The sequence below is a fragment of the Pseudopipra pipra genome, chromosome 13 (genome assembly GCF_036250125.1).
Source record: "Pseudopipra pipra isolate bDixPip1 chromosome 13, bDixPip1.hap1, whole genome shotgun sequence".
Classification (NCBI taxonomy): domain Eukaryota; kingdom Metazoa; phylum Chordata; class Aves; order Passeriformes; family Pipridae; genus Pseudopipra; species Pseudopipra pipra.
The window spans coordinates 14,119,063-14,138,640 of NC_087561.1; the positions used below are offsets into that span (position 1 = coordinate 14,119,063).

Below are 19,578 nucleotides of genomic sequence, written 5' to 3' on the forward strand. Positions count from 1 at the left end.
ATTTACCTTGATTTTTAGGGAAAGGTTCCACATATCACCTGGAGGTCAGCAAATACTTAAACTCTTTACCCAGGTTTCACCGATTTAACATGTGCTCACTACTTGCTATTTAAGTTCATCCTGCTGTGCTGATGAATTAACAAACCATAGGACTTATGGTTATCCTAATTTTCTTTTCTTAGAAATTTAATTTCCTGCCAATGAATCCGTGCTGATACACCCACAGTTTTTTTCCAAAGATGGAGATAGCAGCCAACTGCTCTTTATGTATTAACTCATGACCATGTTTTTCATCAGTCAGGAATTGCATCTAGTTCTTTACTACTTTCATATATACATTTTTGCTTAAAATACCTGGCCAATGACAAATTCAACAAATTAATATTCCTGGTATTCTTACAGTCCTGGGCTATTACTTACTTGAGTGCAGGCAACATGACAGTGTAGGGCACATTCACCACTGAACAAAAGAAGAAAACATATTTTTATCCCCCCCAGTCACATAACTGAGCTTTTAAAAGTGAAATAAATATATAAAACAAAAACTTTACTAAAGCAGCTAAAATATCCTTAAGTGATTTTAAACATGTTTTTTATTTCCTTTTCTGCCTACGGCGTAATTATGAGTTTTTATTGGAGTAAAAAATTAGATGTTAAATATTAGTTCATTTTAAATGCATTTACAGGTGGGTGTGGAATGATCTCATGTGTTTGGCTTTCCATTCTGAATTACAAGTTTTGGTGATTATGAGCTTCCTTTTCAAACCTGTACTTTTGCTGACTTTAAATAGCATTTGTCTTTCAAAACCACCCCATTAACACTATTGCTGCAATTTCCCTGTATCTGTGCACAGCAAAGCAAAATTTGGCTGAACAGCAATGAGATTGATGCTGGTATTTGATTCTTGCAATATTTAGTATGCAGAACATTGGGTTTTGCTCAAAACTTAGGGAAGTGAGGATGAGGGACTTAAACACCTACCTAAGTCCTATAAATGCTAATGGATGCTTGGCATGCTGTAAGTCAGTGTAAACAGGATCCTACTGGCAGTGTTCTCTAACAGGTGCTGAACATCTGCACCTTTTGTAAAGTTCTTTAGAGCTCTGGATGCTCAGAGACAGCTTTAAAATGAAGCTGTTACTCTCTCATTTTACACCTGTTTTTTCCCAGACTTAAAGGTACCCTGCTTAAGAGGGATATTAGAAAAGAAACAGGAGACACACGAGAATCATGAAAAGTTGTCACTGTTCAAGTTAGGAGTCTTAAGTGTAAGCACCCTTATATGATGACAGTTTAATCACTTCCTGGTATCTTCATGTTTGGATATTTTGGGCTTTTCAACAAAGGGTTTCAGGGAATTAGACAGAGAAGTTGCTGGTTAAAGTATCTCAAAAAACAATTTTTTGAACAAATGTAACTGGACTCTGAAGCAGGATCAGTTAGCAAGAGTCTTATACCCCAAAAGGATGCTAGTTTGGTTATATTTCGAGCAGCTTTATGTTTAGTCTATCATAAATTTGGGGTTTGGATGTCCATTGTCATGAGGACAGGTTTTGTCACTCAGAGTCCTTTCCTGATGAGAACATTCAAAGAGAAGAGTGCAAAATATTGTTAGAAATAGTTATGGTGCTCTTTAAAATAATACTTGTTTTCTAAATAGAGATGAAAAATTAAATATATTCTTTATCAGAAAGCATTCAGCTGTTCAACAGGAAATAGAATGTAGCAAAGTGCTATATTCAGCTCACAAAGCCTACTCATCAATATCTCTACTAACAACATAATCTGAAAAGTAATTCCCTTATTGGCACATTTAGCACACCCTTTTTTATGCATCTCTCTGTCAAGGTTGATTGGAATCAAACCAGTCAGACAGTCAAATTCACTAATTCCAACAAGCAACAACCTCTGGTTACTCAGTTATCAGAAGAGTGCCCTCACTGAGCCCACTGCAAGGTGGATCAATGCAATTATCATCCCCTGACATATGGCGAGGAGCTATGAGTATTTTCACATGAAATAAATTGAATGGGACACAAATCATTGACTTATGTCAAGGAAACCAGAGACAGCACCTGAAATATAGCAAATTTCAGAGGGGGCTGACAGGCAGTGAGTGAGGAAAACAGAACTGCACGTTGTTGATACTGTTCGGAACAAAAATCACTCAACCCCTGTGCAGCTCAATATTTGTTCTGTCACCTGGCACAAGTGAAGTGCAGTAGGATGTGCTTCCTGGATGTCTTTCTTATTTATGCAAGTGTTTGTTTACTCATTTACATGTTCTTTCCAGAGGGTAAATACCCTTATTCTATTTAACAAGTAAGTTTGATAAAATGTAATAGGGAGTGCTTTAACTGCTGCTGGCAATCCATATGGAAAAATAACAAGGATTTCAATATTCAAAATGCTTTCCACGCTCGTGCCAGCCCCAGCAATGAAGATAACAGTTTAAAAAGATGGCACTTTCAGTTTTCTTTTATTTTCTTTTTAATCCAAACACGGACTGTCATTTTATGAAAAAAATAATACTGACTTAATTTAATTTGAATACTGGGAATTTATTACAGCTCATTAAGTCTATATTTATAGATTAAAGGGAAGTGTGGTTCAATGTGTTTAGTTCAGCCTATTCGGTGCATAAAGAGATAGCTGCACCATCTAACTTCAAGAGCTTGTGGTGCCTAAACCAGAAACTAATCTTAAACATGCAATGAAATTCATAACAAAAGAGAGATTTCTTCAGAGGGCAATTCAGAGTAAGAATTTAACTTAGGTCCAGAGAACACCCATCTTCTACTTTTAGGTATATAGTGTGTGACTTCTAACTTAGGCACTTTAGTCAGGGGAATGAAAGAGCACATGAGTATCTTCTATAACTCCATGATGACTTGGTATGGAAAGAACATTTTCAATAGTGATTTCTTTTAAAACTATAATTTTCCTGTCTTGAAATGGTTCATGGATATGGGTGATATTTAAAAAGTAAATGTAATTCTGCAGCTAGATTGAGTGTAGGCAAGTACAATTCCCTAGTGAGTGGAGGTTGTGCTTTTTATAATTAGTATATCTAATGTTATTTCATTTGTACTATACTTTTAGAAAATATGAATTGAATAGGCTATGAATGTCCAAAGGTTAAATATCTGCAAGAAAGAAATGCAACAATGGTAAATGGAGATACATTTTTATATTTCATTAGATGTGTTTTTCACCTTGTTTTGGCAACTACTTGAAATAGTTTTGTGAGATGCCTTGAGTGTTACAGATTTGTTCAAGTACGTGGTTGCTGAATTTCATATGATGTGTCAATTTTTGTTAGAGTTCATGTCAATAGGTGTTTTAATATAACTCTGCAAGCCTTTTGGTTTGACCAATATGCTTTTAACGTAAACTATCAGCTGTTTTGAGACATATACTGAAATAAGGGAGTTGGCATGTGCAGAGCATTCAGTGAAGGGCATTTGAGCTTGCTAGAAGATTCAGATAACTTCTGAGCAGCTGGAATCAGTGTACTGGAAGGGATAGAAACTCTGAGTAAAGATCAGAGGTTCATTTCTTAACTTTTATTCTAGCAGAACCCCCTGACTGCTTTCTGCAAGTCCAGTTTTTCAGGAAAAATGGAAAACAACAACAAACAGCAGCTGCCTAAGGATTCACTTTAGCGCTTTTTGAGTGTTCTCCCTTTTGCTTCCCTTGTGGTTGTCAAAGCTACCTTATTCTTTCAATTACCCCAGGCCTGGGCATTCTCTTTCCATAGACCATTACCTCCTAAATGCCTTTTGGCTTTTACTCAAGTCTCCATCCATCACAACCTCTCTCTGAAAAGCTTTAAAGGGAGCAGCTCTGTCAAAAAGTCTGGAGAAACAAGACAGCTTTCATGTCTTTCATACACTGACTGGCCAAGCAAAGACTGGAAAAGAATGAAGCAAAATATTAAAAAATAAAATGGAAAATGGTGTCCCTGTCATAGCAGGGGGGTTGGAACTAGAGGATCTTCAAGGTCCCTTCCATCCTGAACCATTCTATGACTCTATGGAATAGACTTATGGGAGTACAATGAGTTTTTATTCAGAAAATGACAAATACTCAACAGCCATTCTTGTCCAGTCTGTCCTTCAGCTGGACATGGCTCAAAATCTATTTTTTCCTTCCATTTTTTGATGTGTTTCAAAGGCTATTGTGGCCTAGGAAAGAAAGTGCCTCAGAGCCTAAAGCCTCTAAGTTGAGCTCTATCTAGCCAGTGATACATTCCCCCCATGCTCCTGTTAAAGGTAAAAAAATAGTGTCATTCAGGATATTTCTGTGATTTGTAAATCTGTAAACACACACACACGCAAATAAACAAAAAGCCAACAACAACAAAAAACCAAGAGAAATATTAGATCAAGGTTAAAACATCTTTCATTGCTCAGAGTGAAAGAGCCTTTTCTGAGTTTAAGCTGCTATATGTAGTTTTACCAGTAAAAAGAAGGGTTAAAATGAGTTTGGATATTGCTCCAGTCAATGGAGCACAATTAACTCTCAGCCAGCTAATCTTTGCAGAGCAGATTCTTCTTGCCTTCTTATATATAAGAAGTTGTTACCTAAGCATGGATGTATGATTAATTTATTTTGAGACTTATATCATACTTAAGTGGCTTCTAAAGTAACAAGGTAACTAAAATATCGAGTAGCATCATATTTATATTCAATATTCTCATGTTGCATCAGATAATTGTTATTGAGACTTTGTGTTCATATTCAAATACTTCCAAAAGTGATTTTAAAAAAGCTTATACAACATTAAACATTGGAAGGACATAAAAAGTATTTGGATCAAATCCAAATGAGAATCAGAAATGACTGATACTCTGATTTATAAAGAACTGAATTTCAGAGTACTTAAACAGTATGGGAATCCCATACTACATGTTCCATATAATGACTTCCTCACTACATCTTTTCTATTCTCTTCCCAAGAAAAATAAATTGCAGGGATTGAGAAAAGAACCTCTTTTAAACTGAGTTAAGGAAGAGAGAGAGGTGTGCAAACTTAATACTGTCACACACAATTTATCTTCCTTTATTTTGGGATTGATCATTATGGATGAAGATGTCTTAACATCTGGTACAAAGTTTTGCAGTTAAATATCAACCAAACTATGATGCCTCCATTAAAGAAATTCAAGTATATTTATATATATATACTGTTTGGGGATTTTTTCAGTTCCATGGAGTTGTCTGTCAGTAACATGCAGAATATGTAAACCTGATTAGTAAGTTGCTTGTAATTGTATATAATTAAACCTTGGATTTATAAGAAGGTTAATGAAACACAAATCTCATGGCAACCACACAGCAAAACAGTGAAGGTTAAATTCTCCCCTAAATTTTATTTTGTAGCCTCCCCAAAGCCATTCATGTCTTAAATGGCAGAAAGTTGCTAAGACTTTAAGTATCTGACTTCAGAGTTGTGTAGAGGTATTGTAAGGACAGTGAGAGGAAAAACAATTGGTCTAGGGAGCATTCAGATAAAACCAAGTCTTATCGCTTCTGTTGTACAGAGAAAAACAATTTAACAATTGTGAAGCTTCTCTTCCCTCAAGGATCCGCTGCTCACTCCAGTCCTGCCCTCAGCTGCTGTTGTGCTGTCCATTTATTCTCTCCAGCACCACTTAACAACAGGTGAACATGGACTAGGAAGCAGCATGTGCTGAGAACATGAACCTTTGCTAGAAATTGTAGCTGAAAAAGAAGGGAGGAAAGGGAGTTCAAGAACTCAGAGTGCTGGAATTCTCTTACAGCCTTTTCTTCCACTCATACATAGCTGCATCTTACACAGATGGGAATAGAAAGCAGATTAATGTGCAGATCCCCTCCTAGAGATTTTTCTTTTTAAGAGACTGGTTCACCACAGGCAAAATATCCTTTTTTTTCTCTCCTAGTATTTTTATCTTTAGTCTTATTTATTTTTGCAGCATACTGGCTTGTCACTTATATGAGAAGCATTTATTTTTTTCCATAAAATCACTCTTTCCAATATGTTTAATCTTTGCTACTTTATTAAGTAAGCTATTTTTAAAGAATTAAATTAAAAACTAAAGTCAAGAATTATTTGCAGACCCATAGTTTAGCAAGTAGCTACAGCAGGATTAAGCAAATCCACGGATACTACAAGGCAAGTCCTGCAGCTATGAAACCATTTGTGGTATCATATCATTTCATCTGTGTGGAAGAGCCAGAGTCTGCCCCCAAACTGGGCATTGTGAGCAAACTTGTATTGATTTAGTTCCTGCCAAACCACTGAGAGCTGCATTATCTTAATCAACAAAAGTAGCAGTAATCCTGGGTTTTGAAAGCAGTTGGAATGTTTACTCTAATAGATATGAAGACATATAATACTAATGATATTTTATACAACATAGACTGGAAATTATTAAAAACAGATGTTTTATTCCCTATATTGTTCTCTAAATAAATCTATAGTGTGCAAGGCAGTCATTTGGGTGAAAAGCAGACAGGAGAACAGCAATAAAACAGGATAGGGGATATAAAACCGGGAAACAGGTAGTAAATACGAGTTACTATTTAAAAGGTTCATGCAATTACTAAGGGGGAGCAAAAATAAAACAGAGCTATCAATAGTGAATAAAGTAAAAAGGAAGGGTTTTCAAAATGAGTAGTGTTTGGGTTAAAAATAATTTTGTAAAACCAGTGTAAGAAATAATAATTATGCCAGGATTTGAAATCAAGCTCTTTCCAGCCCTGGTGAAATGGAAAGGTTGTCAGCTATGACTGGAGAGGATAAGAAGAAACATTTGCTAAAAATATAGTATGTAATCCTCTAGCCTAGGTGACATAAGTTCTGGAGGCGTAGAAGAACTAACTGTGTTGTCCTGGACCACAGTTAACATAAACAATAACTAGAAAACAAGGGTTGCACAAAAGATTGAGGTTATAAAATTGCCCAAGTATGGAATAAGTTAAAAATCATGACTTGGGAGTTGTATATCAACTGGATTGATATTGATTCTAAGTAAAATAAAGGAACAATTGAGTTGTGACTTTAAGACAGCTAATTATTGCAATGCTGATTCTTATATTACTGGTCTGATTTTCTGGAATTTGTCTTTTCAAACTTTCTGTGTTGTTCCATTCTGACAGGCTTGCAGACCTGGTCAGAACAGTCAGTATTATGATGTCTGGATTTCTCCAGCTTCTTTGTGATTGCAATCTCCAATTAAATGGAATAACAAGGTGTTTTGTGGATTAAGTTTAAAAGTGACACCCTCATAGTAAATAATTTAAAGTTGATAATGGGTTAAAAAGAAAGTACTGGGCTGTTGCTGAGTAATTAATATTTGCCGGGGACATATAGAGAATGTGTGAGTTTGGCAAGTGATATAATATTTCTGTGGTAAGAAATTATGAGAATGGTGGGATACCAACACAGAGCATGGGATGGGTTCAGCTGATGACCTGATTGAAGAGGCTGCTCAAGAGCAGCCATGCAAGTGCAGTATATTCACTGTGTCAACCCACCTTTCCTCGGGGCAGAAGTTACAACTCTATTAATCTTCCTCCTTTCTTCTAGTACATGTGGTCATAAGAATGACCTGGAGTACTTAATTAAATGGTCACAATTGAATACTGATATGCATAATGATATGCATTTCAAAACTAAGGCCACACACTGTGCTTGCAGAGTTGGAGCTCTTGTGTAGAAATACAGGAAGTTAAAAATGGATTTAATGCTTATCATGAGGAGATACATGTTTGAAATTCATTTCAGCGTTAACTGCAGAAACACACCTCAAAAATGGACAAGCTAAAAAAAAAAGAAAGAAAATGTAAGTAATTAAATACTTTACTGTTTTTTCCTGTCTGTGCTAAAAATACCACAGTTCAAAAGGAATAATAAAATAATCAAGTGGGAATAAAGGAAACTCTCCAAATACATCCAGAATTTGGAATAGCAAGTCTTATGTTGCAAAGAGTTGCCTTATCCAAGAGGAATATGAGAGAAGGCTTTCTCTCTCTTTGGAAGTGCTTGTGCATGGATGCATGTGAATCGTGTGAGGCATGATGATCCTTCTCTCCAAAGACTGTTAGCTGAGGTTGGAGACATTCCTTGCCTAATTAGGACAGGGTTTCCAAGCTGTCTGTCAGAGGAGGCAAAGATGCAACTTCTTATCATTCCGAATGTTTGATGTGAGCTGGAACAGCTTTCTAAGATGTGCATGGTTTAATTTGGCTTTTCAGAAGGAATCTTCAACCTGTGTGTACTGAGAAATCATCCTGAATCTTTTGGATGGTCTATGTGTCTTCCTGGAGCATTTCATAACAACTTTTTTTTTTCCCCTAAATACTCTCATAGCTCTTAGTTGCACAAAAACATAACATTCAGTGGTTTCATTTAGTCATCTGACCAACCAGAAATAAATATTTGTTTTACTTTCTATAGGAATATTACTTTATCATGACTCCCTGGCTTCTTCTCTCCCTTCTGAAACATTAGGGCTTTCCCCCAGTGAAGACAGGATGGTAAACTGTGGGTGATGTAGGGAGATACTGGAGTTACTTCTTGGCTTGATTGATTAATTTGTCCCTCCTGTTCAGGGTAGAAAAATTCTGTTTTTCAGAGTGTTTTCTGAGAAGTCAGATTTTTTGAGTAATTGAAATTGCTGTTAGAGGGAAGTCAAATGATATAGAAGAATAGGTGGTGTACAGGGGGTTGACTTCAGAAGCCTAAACACATTTACCTGTGTGTTTGTTAGGTGCCTAATCTGCAAAACTTGTCTGGGAGTGATTTGTAGTCAGTAAATGTGTTCTCCAAAGAACAATCCAGCCTACATATTTTAAGAAGGAATTAATTATCTTCTGGTAATTGATTGTGCAATAAATTGATACTTTAGAATTAGACTCCACTCCTTATTTTCTGGTGGCTAAAATTAGGTGAATTGGATGCCACCTACTGTGATAGAAAAGCCTAATAATGTATTTTTTCTATTTGAAATATTGTTAACTTGACATTTGGCTACAGACAGGTGACATAGAGCTCTCTTTTTATTTAGACTATCTGATTTGCTTTTCAGGAATTGCAGAGTTACCATAGCTGTATCATTATATTAGGAATTGCCACATAATTTGGGCCACACACAGAACATAACCATTACAATAGCTCTGTAGTTATTAAATGGGAAAATGAAAATGGCTTAGTTGAGAAGCATCATTACTCATAAATGCTTCCTTTGTATTATCCACTGTATTTTTCTCTTAGAATGAATAACAGTTAAGATCAAAACAATTATGCCAAATGTTGAAAGTAATTGTACAATATCTATACTCAGACACAAGATTTATAATAGATAATAAGAACATGATCAAAATACAATTACACATGCAATTTGTTTTGATGTACATGGTATTGTGTGATAAAAATGCTTTAATTCAAGCCATCTTTTTTGTTGTTTTTATTTGCTTGGGGTTTTTTATGTCCACTAGGATAAACTAGATTAGCAAAATAACATTTATGAATTGCAGTCCACCTTTTAGTGGGAAATCTATAGAAACAAACATCTTAGAAGGAGAAGATGTCTTATGTTCTCAAGATTAAGTTTCTCTTTTGACGCATAAAGCTATGCATGTTGGGGATTGGGGGGAGGAGAGGTTACCCATTAACCAATGTTAACACAATTTCTATTTCTAACTAACCTGTGCAACCAGATTTCTCATTAAAAACTAGAGAATTTTCTAGTATTTTATTTTAGAATATTTTTTAAAAGTTATTTATGTAATCTGATGTAAGGATGTATATAAAAATCTGTATTAGAGAAGGGATTAGTGTAACTTTTATTATCATAGTTTGGTTCCTGACAGTGCTGTTATTTCTGTGAGCAGATGGAATATGATGTCAGACTTCTGTCCAAGAAGTAACAGCATCATCACATCATATGGCAAGTCACTTTGCTTTCCAAAATATGATGATTTTGCTGCACCTCCCTAATACTGTTTCTTTAACCTATATTCTGAATTTTGTACTAACCATTCACTGCCTCATTTTCCCTGGGATATCACAAACATTGGATAAACTGTGCGTGTGTAACTCTATCTGCTTGTTTTCATGTACAGCACAGGTACAGGTTGAGTAGGCACTTGAGCTTTTCCATTTCTTTTCAGCACTCTCCTGCTATCAAAGTTAAAATAGATGTACTCCTAACTCTTAAGTGTGAACTTCCTGTTAAAAAAGTAAAAGTAAGTGCTAGGAAGGAAGAACTGACTTACTGGATGTCAGAGGTCCCTTGACTGTGCTAAACTTTAATGGAGGATGAGCTGCCTCTGTTTTTCCGTGCTGAGATCCCTACCTATTTTGTCTGCTCAGACTGACAGGTCTGAAAATGAATGATTTTTCCTCAGTCATGATGGATACCATTTCTAGACATATTGTAGCATAATGGACAAATAACTTCTCTTAAAGACTTGTCATATAATTTGAAGTAAAAAAAATTGTACCCGAGACAGACATTTCTATCTATATCCTCTGGGAATAATGAGACCTTAGAGCAGAGTCTAAGGCTAAAAGTTGGTTCAAAATACAATAATGTGATGTGCCCTTATCTTCCTTTACAGATAAGACAGGCAGACTGTTTCTTGCACTGAAAATCAAAGCGCAGGCTGTAAAATCATAGGAAATAAAAACCGACAACCGAAATCTCTCCTTTCTTTTGAAAAATATTTCTTCCAGAAGTTGGTTTTTACTTTTCTCTCCTTATTCCTTGGTGATCCCACTTACCTAAGCTGTAGTGACCATAGTCGAGTCCCAAATGATTCACCTGAATATGAAAAATATAATCCTCCTTATTTAATTTCAAATATTTGTGTTGTTAATAAGTTACCTTGGAAAAAAACCAACCAAACGACCACTTGCTGCATAACAATTAGAGCACAGAACTGGAGATCACTCAGTCCCCCTACACTCCCAAGTGTAGCAGATATTCGGGACAGAGAGATTTGTAAATTGTTATATTGATCTACCCCCGACCCTCAAACCCTTACAAGTCCCTTGAGTTCTCAGAAGCAGCTGGTGCTGATGTTGTGACTCTCACTTAACATGAAGAGCTTGTGAAGCAGAAGGTGGTGGGAGGTCCATGATTGCTTCAAGACAGTCAGTGATTTACTTGTATGTTTGTGTAATCTCATTTGTACAATCTTTTTGTTGTGCCCTGAGGAGAAGGAGGCCACTGTTGTTGTTCACCCCTCTTCTTTCCTTTTTCCCCAACAGACCTGTCCCCTGAGCACCTTCTGAGTTCCACAGGTGGAGAAATGCAGTGACCCTACAGCCAAAGGGTTGTGATCTCCTGCCTGCTCAAAGCACCATGACCCTGTGCTGTGACCCTGACTGCAGTATGGGAGGCAGCTCACTGAGCTGGAGAAGAAAGTCTATAAACCTCTGAGAATATTCCAGGCTGAGGAGAAGCCAGCTCCAGGGCATCAGGTTGGAACTGTGCGGAGAAGAGCTCTCCTAGGGGAAGACATGGAGCTGAAAGGTCCATGTGTGGAATAATTAGTGACAAAGTCATGATGGCTTTTGAGAGCTGTGTCACCTTAGCACAGAGAACATCAGCATGTAAAGGAGCAACATCTCTACTTGCCTTCAGCCGATGGCTCAGTAGTTTCCTATTAAGGAAACTATTTTCTTCCTATTTTCTTCTCTGACAAGAGGTCAGAGAACCAACCTGGTTCTGTAGAACTCTCTGTGTCAGTGTAAAAACTATTTTTCCTCCTTGGGTCATAAGGTCAATCAGTGCCCAAGAGCTGATTGATGAATATCCCTATTAGTTGTTCCAAATGGTCAAGGTGCTCATGGTGGGCTCCAAAAGCTCTTTGCATCTATAGTAAAGGATCATTGATATGTTCTGAAAGCCCTGCTGTGGGAGGCTGTCAGGGGCTGTTACTGTGGGGTGACTGGGATGGTTCTAAAATGTCACAGTCCTTAACATTTTGATGTGTTCCATATAGGAAAGGACCACTCAGGAAATAGTTTAGAGAAGGTTAAAAAATAGACTCAGGGAAGATGTGATATAAGAAAAAAAATCTGAAAAAAATAAAGAAAAAAGATTGGCATCTCTCAAACATCATTAAGTACATCAAATGTTAATCATAACAAAGGATGTAATTTGTTTTAAATCTGCATAGTCATACACACAGAGAGCATTATACTATAAAGCATGTAATCAGTATTTGGGTCCATGATGCTTGTGCATGACAATCTGTCACTCTACCTGTTTGCCTTACAAATTGCTATGTGAAACTGATTAATTGTTTTTTATTCATTAACAAGAGAGTCCTGGTTATTTCTAAGTCTCTCAAGGTTTCACAGTTCCTTATTACTGGAACCTCATCTTTTTGAGAATATAGAAATATTTAACTGCTTCCTTCATTGGCAGTGAGTAGGACTCACCTTCTGTGGATGATAAAACAGGTGTCTGCAGAGGGGTGGAATGTCCAGGGTGACTTAAGTCTGCAGATTTGGGTAGATTGACTCAAAGTTGTGAGTAATCTTTTTATTTGACAAGTATGTTGGATTATTCATACAGAAAAGTCAACTAAAATTCCAGAAATACGTTTCAAGATTTGAAAAGAAACATACATACAGCCTTTTTTTTCCCCAAAATTTATTTATTTTGAAACAACATTTCATCTAGAAAGCTGGCTGAAACTAGATACCAGGTTTTAAGGTTAAAATATATAGCTAAAAACAAAGCTTCATTTGACTCAAAACAACATCTGTTGTTTGTTCTAAGCAAACTAGAAATTGATTGACCTAGAATTGATTAAAAACTGTAGTCTCTCACTAAGCCAAAAACTAATAACAATTTTTTTCACAATCTAGTGAAGTACATCTTAACGTTATATACTAAAATATCTGAGCTCTATGGGAAATCATATTACAAAATCCCTATTGACATTTATGAGGAATATTACGATTTTCAGCCCCTAACCACTTCATATATGTAATTTCTCTGGAGGTAATATGATTTTTATTTACTGGAAGAGAGTCTCTGATGAACAGACTGTAATTAATTAAATACATTAGTCTGTTCTGTTTAAAGTATGGACTTACAGGATGCAGGATGGGCCTGTTTCTGATACAGAAGATGTAGAGAGGCCTTAGCCAAGACTACTGTAAAAAACAAAATAAAAAAATATAGCTTTTGATTCCCTCATTTACTATTTGTTAAAAATACTCTTCATTTCAATGAGTTTCTTCTTGATAGGAAAAAGGAATTGCAAGTGGATTGTATCCATCATCTTCCAACTAAGGACCGTGGTTTCCTAGGATGTATAAATCCTTGAATGTCTAAGTTTTCTTAGAGAGTGTTTTCTACAGTGTTAACTGGGATGCAAAAAAAAAGGTCAAGCCAGAAGTTTCAAATTTTGCTGCCTAATTGCAGAAAATCCAACTGTGACTGGGCACCTGGAGTGTTGCAAGTGCATGGTAATAGTGGAATTCAAGTACTTCATTTAAAGGCTATTTGAGGGTTTATAAAACTTAGTACTAAGTGTCTTTAGAAAGGGATACACTGAGAATTAAAGAACATGAGCTTCAGCTTTTATTGCTACCTCTTAAATGACAGTGGGAATGCAGTCCACAAATTAAATCATTGACCACAGCCCTCATTAAAAGTCAATATTTATGGAAATTACCGCATTCTGGGATCTGAGAAACTGAAGCACAGAAAAAGCAATGACTATTTCTGTGGCGTACGCATCAATATTTTAATAACACCACTGAGGCAAAGTACCTCAATTATAACTTCACTGTCTTACAATGAACTGTTTGTAAATATCTGAAAAAATATTTTAATTTCTTCTTTCTTTTTTTTTTTTTAATCAGAAAAGGCATTCTTACAAATGTAAGTATAACAACTAAGCTTAAATAAACCTGTTCACATGATAAATTCTTCAGAGCTTCTAGTAGCTAAAATGAGTTAAAAGAAAATGCAAACCAACTCTGATGGAGGACAAAAAACCAACTGACCGTGGTTGCTCTGGTAACAAATTGCCTTTCTCTGTGAGTGTGTGTAGGGATGCATGAATATGAGACAGATATCTGTATGTAGCTCATAGCAAGTTGCATATTTGTACATGTCCATTTATGTGTGCATCATTCCCTCTCTCAGATTCCTTCACATGTTTTATTACCCATGGATCTATGTGGAGTTTTTTCCCTTTAAATTTCATTAATCATCCTTGTAAATGGAATGCTTCCCTTGAGTGACATTTTTATGTTAAAATTATATTATATTTGATTTGAAAAGCAACCTAATTAAGGTAGGCTTCCTGTAAGCTATTTAAGTCTCACCTCCCAGTGGAATCATGGAACATTTAGAAAAATAATGAATTACATCTTATATAATCTTTATTGCTACTTTTTAGAATGAATAATATATTCAGTTTGGTTTGAAATAACATATCCCTAAGGTACAATTCGTTTCCACAAATTAGATTGGTCCCTCACATACAAGATTATTAAGCATGAAGAAGAAAGTTATTGGGTTCCATGTTTCCCCTAGGAACAGTATTTTTTCCTTCACATCTAAGCTTTAAATGTAGCCCCATTCAGTAAAATCTGGTAAATAGTTAAAAGAATGATGCAGTTGCTTGGACTTGCATATTAACCTTATTTAAAATTCTCCTCCTTTTTTTTTGAGCACATGATTGATGTGTACAGCTCAAAGAGAAACACGAAGAGCAGAAATACTACTGTGATTCTCTGTTTTTATAGGTTCTGAATGTAGTTTTAGTTCTCTTTCTAGCCTTACCTGTGTTCTAGTTGATTAAAAAACTCAGTGTGATTCACTCTGATTGTCAAAGAAGAGTTGAATTATTATTTCTAGACAAAAAAGTGATTATACCAGTAGTATGAAGTGGGGTGAAACATGTTCAGTGCAGAGTTACCACTAAATTATTTATAAGTCTGATAGTTCCTCTGGAAAAGGCTTGAATGTCAAGTCATGTGATCAATCACAGAAAATTATTTGCAAATGATGGAACAAAAAGATCTTTTTTAAAATCATTGCCTAAGACAGTCATATGGTTCTCAGTGTGTTCTCTCTATAATTACATTAAATAATCATTTGTTTCTTTTTAATGAAGGTGGAGGTATATATTTGTTGCAAGTCACTTTAATAGGCTGAGAAAAACAAACACTACTGCTCAGAGCTAAAAAATCCACTCTGTTATATTTTACAAACGCAGCTCTATTATTGTTTATACTAAATAAGTAAACTAGTAAAATGAAAAGTGGATCATGCAGTATTTCCTGCCATACCTGCTGATTCTGTTAAAGCATATTAGTTAAAGTAGTGAAAAGACTATACAGTTATTTTTTAAATGGATTTATAACTGTATCTAAAACTCCTGTTGAAATGGAAGCATAAAATTTATTAGTTTTGAAACTAAAAAGAATATGAAAATAATGCTTCTTTAAGTTGTTTTTTTTTTCTGAGAATTTTCTGCCTTTTTTACTCTTAAATGTTTATTTAGACTAGTTTCCCAGAGTTATATCAGCTTGTATTCTGTTAGCAATTGAACTAAATTCATCCATCCATCCATCTATCCAATCTGCTCCCTGCTACAAGTAGGTTGTCCCAGTCTGTTTTTGACTGACATCAAAAATTCATGTAGATTTCTACTCTTATGGTTAAGATTATACAAAACCTGATGTAGAGGATGGCTAGAATTTTAAACCCTGTTTGCATCTAGCCTTACTTATACCTAGATTAAAAAATACAACTGGTAGGAGCAGGGAAGATCTAGCATATTTGAGATCTTATGCTGTTGTTGCCATCTAAGGAAAAAGATTTTGAATGAGGTAAAGCTACTGTTAAAAGCTCATTATAAGCTTTAGCATCTTTACAGATCAACACTAATAGACACTTATATAAACCCTGGAACTTTTTCCTCTACCTTTTTTTCCTTGGAACAAATTTTGTTCTTGTAGGGGAAGGTATAAACTCACTAAACTTTCCTCAAATAAAAGTTATTCTGATGGATAGAGAGCTAAAAATGAATTGGGAGGCCATGGTTCAATTGTTTCCTCCTTTATCTTCACTGTAGAACCTTCTCACAAAGGTGAAGGCGTAAGGAGGTCAAGCTCCCAAAGCTGCCCAGGGAAAGACATAGACTTCACTAGTTAGTACTTTGGAGAAGAAAACTTAGAGTAGTATCACAGTTCTTCAACTGAAAAATAATAGAAAAGGAAAGGAGAGATAAAAATGTGAGATATATGGTTTCAAGGAAAAGAACCTTACAATTTATGGCACGTGTGCACATACAGTATAGAACAACAGGATGAATTGTACCCCTCTTCTTTCTGTGTTTGAACATGGATTTGCTTTTCCTTTCGGTTTGGTGTGTTTGTTTTTTTTATTTTAGGAGAAAAGTTGATAGCTTTTTGCCATAACTGAGGGGCCTCTGCTATTCAACCCAGCCACAGCTGTAACTGATTTCAGGTATTTAAGGAAGTGGAGCATGGAGAGGGAGAGGTTGTCTGTAGTGGTCTCTACAGCTCTCTGGATCAGGGCTCCAAGGAACCTCTGCAGGTACAGTAGAACTGCAGTGTCAGAAAACCAAGTTGTTTTTTTTTCATGTGGTGCAACTGGATAGAATGTGCAAGTTTTCTTCATTGCAGACATAAATGTGTCCCTTCAGAGGTATCATCATGTCCTGGTGCCTCTTCTCTAAATTCTTCTGTGTCTGAAGTAGTTTGTTGCAGCACTCCAGTCCTACTGCTACTGGAAGTTGTTCCATTCTAGATGAGACTGATGGGATGCTCTACCATGTGGACTAACTGGGGGATAAATCCAGAACTCCATGTCCAAAGCAGGGAACTTGAATATTTGGTACTTGCTGGTTAATATGCATGAGTTTACCTCTCTCTCTTTTGCTTTTGGTACGAAGGCTCTTGGCACAATTTTACTGGTTTATTTGAATTTTCATTAAGTGGATTTTACTTCCAGTCAGGTTCTTTACAAAGCCATCTCGTGTGGAATTTTTCTAGTTTAGATTATGGGTTGTGAGTTAGGCAAGGAGTCTTTATATTAAAAACATCTCACGATATAAAGTAGTTCACAAATTTTGTTTCTTTAATTCCTTCAGCTTATAATGTTTTCCTTGTCCAGGATGATTCATCTATGACAGGTGCCTATTTTTCATTATCACCAACTGTGGATTCAGCTTCTCTACTGCTGTGTCATGACAAAATATCTTTGTACTTTAAAATTGCCAGTGGTGTCAGCACAGGTCTGGGAAAGTGATATGTGCCGAGACAACACCTTGGGCACTGTTCAAGAAACACTACTGTGTGTTGAACATAAATACAATTTATTTGCCAAAGAATGCTTAGAAAAGAAAAGGACTGGGGAAATGGAGAACAGAGAGAGAAAGACATCTAAAAAAAGGTGAATGTGGTTTTGGTTGCTGGATCCTAAGTCTTTGAAAATACAGAAATCAGAATGGGATTCATAGTGGCGATTTTGCATAGCAGCTCAGTCTGATTCCTCTGCCCGAGTTCCAGTTGGCATTTAAATCAAAGAGTAGCAGTTATTATTTACAATATCAGATTTTGTCATCATTCAGGAAATGCCAATAGGACCATATGACATGAGAACTGAGCAGGCAAAAGGGTTACCTGGATTAACGTTTATTCAAATAGATACTATATGTATTAAAGCTTTCTGAAATTTCTCTTGTGGTTTGTGTACTGACTTAATATAAAGCTGCTACTACTTCACTGGTGGTCTTTTTTGAAGAGCTGTTAATGGTTATGCTTTTTAATATAAACCTAAAACGCCAGGGAGACTCTGAATTTCATCTTGTGTCTGAAAGAGTATATGACTTTTTCCTAGTAAATCCTATTTCCACTGAGGCCAGCGGAACTTTTCCATTGACTTCAATAGCATTACATTTTTCACCCTTAATCTTGTGCAGGTGACAAATAGACCATAGCTTGTACATCGTAGAACACTCTTCCAAAGTCATCAAAATGCCTCTGAATCATCATAACCAGAATTTCATACACTCTGTGGTATATTGGCCTTCTAGGAACTTGGATTAATTCTGACAAAGACTCAGCAGTGGAAAAAAATGACCACTGACTGTAATGAATTTGTTTTCTGACCCTCTTCCTGCACTGAATTCATAGACATTCCAGGGTCCTGTTCCAATATGTGTGTCACTTACAGATCCAAGGTTCACTTTTCCTTTTCCTAACGAGATCTACAAATAATAAAGCTAGCTGATTATTTTAAATCAGTATTAAGGGGGGGGGCAGGGAATATAATTCAGAAATAGCCTTCAGTTAATAATATCCTTTTATTTTTCTTAAGGAACACCACCCTTTAGCTGCTGGTAATGCTTCCATGATGCGGCCCAGGATATGTTTGGCTTTCTGAGCTGCAAGTGAACACTGCTGGACTATTCCCAACATTTGTAGCGGCACAGCAACTTCTTAGGTAGTATCCCAAATACGTTCCAATTCCAGCACCCAGGTAAGTTTCCTGGCTTTATCACTGTCCAAACTTCAGTCAGGCTGTATGTGGTTGCTGCACACAGTATTTTGCATTAATTATAAGCTGTGAACCCACTCAATAACAATGAGTTATTACCTAAGGCGAATAAATGCCAAAAGCTGGCTTCTGCTGCAGTCAGTGTGATGGCTGGGGTGATAGGTTGCTTTTCTTCCCCTCTGTATGATGTCCACGATTCCAGTACCTTGTATTTTAATGACGGTGCCTAATAGCCTAGTGCTTTTCTTTTAGTCTGTAAATATACTGAACAAATAGCACAGAGCAACAAGGGATATATTGGTTAAAATGTGGGATCACCTCCAGAAATGTCTCAGAATTAAATGGCAAAGTATCTATCACTGTATCTGAAGCACTAGAAAAGGATTAACTTTGGTGCCTTGTTTTTGTGTGTGGGAAAAAGATGCATGTGTTATTGATAGAGACTTTTTCCTTATTTGAGCATTTTAAATTTAAAAGTGGGTGATAATGTTCAAATCAGTTTGTAAAACCAAAGCTTTACATCAGAAGTGCACAGTAGGAAAGTCTGTCAGCTTTGCAAGGCACTTCGTATTGTCTTTGCTATCAAGCAGTGAAACTCTGCAATGCAAAGCAGAGGGAGCAATACTAACCCATAAATAATTGCCTTTGTTGTTATAAGGATGGCCATTGGATCAACAGTTGTGCAATAATCCCCTCGTTTGGCAACAAACAGCCTCATTTATCATTAGCTTAACAGTTTAAAAATTATGCTGACTAAATCGAAATATGCAAATTGATGTTATAGCTAAATAAAGAAAGTTTGGCAAAAATCAGTTGATGCTGAGTGTTCATGTGATTTCTACAATTGTCACATGAATTATCACTCTGATATGCAATAATATACCCATAAAAATGAGTTTGCTGAGATTTATAGCAAACCTAATCTGTGTTCCTCTTGTAATTCACCGAGAGGAACAATCACATTTGCTCTGCCTGAGAACAGTGCAAATTTGCATCTGCACTGACTCTGCCTTTTAGAGTTTA

The 19,578-nt window shown here is 36.1% G+C and overlaps 1 long non-coding RNA gene across 2 annotated transcripts in view; it reads left to right on the top strand.

The window, feature by feature from the left end:
• The first annotated feature begins 18,379 nt into the window (after window positions 1–18,379).
• LOC135421530 (uncharacterized) overlaps window positions 18,380–19,578 on the top strand; it is a 49,410-nt gene continuing 48,211 nt past the window's right edge. For both annotated transcript variants that reach the window (XR_010434055.1, XR_010434054.1), the window contains exon 1: window positions 18,380–18,537. This is a non-coding gene — a long non-coding RNA (uncharacterized LOC135421530). The remainder of the gene's footprint in view (window positions 18,538–19,578) is intronic.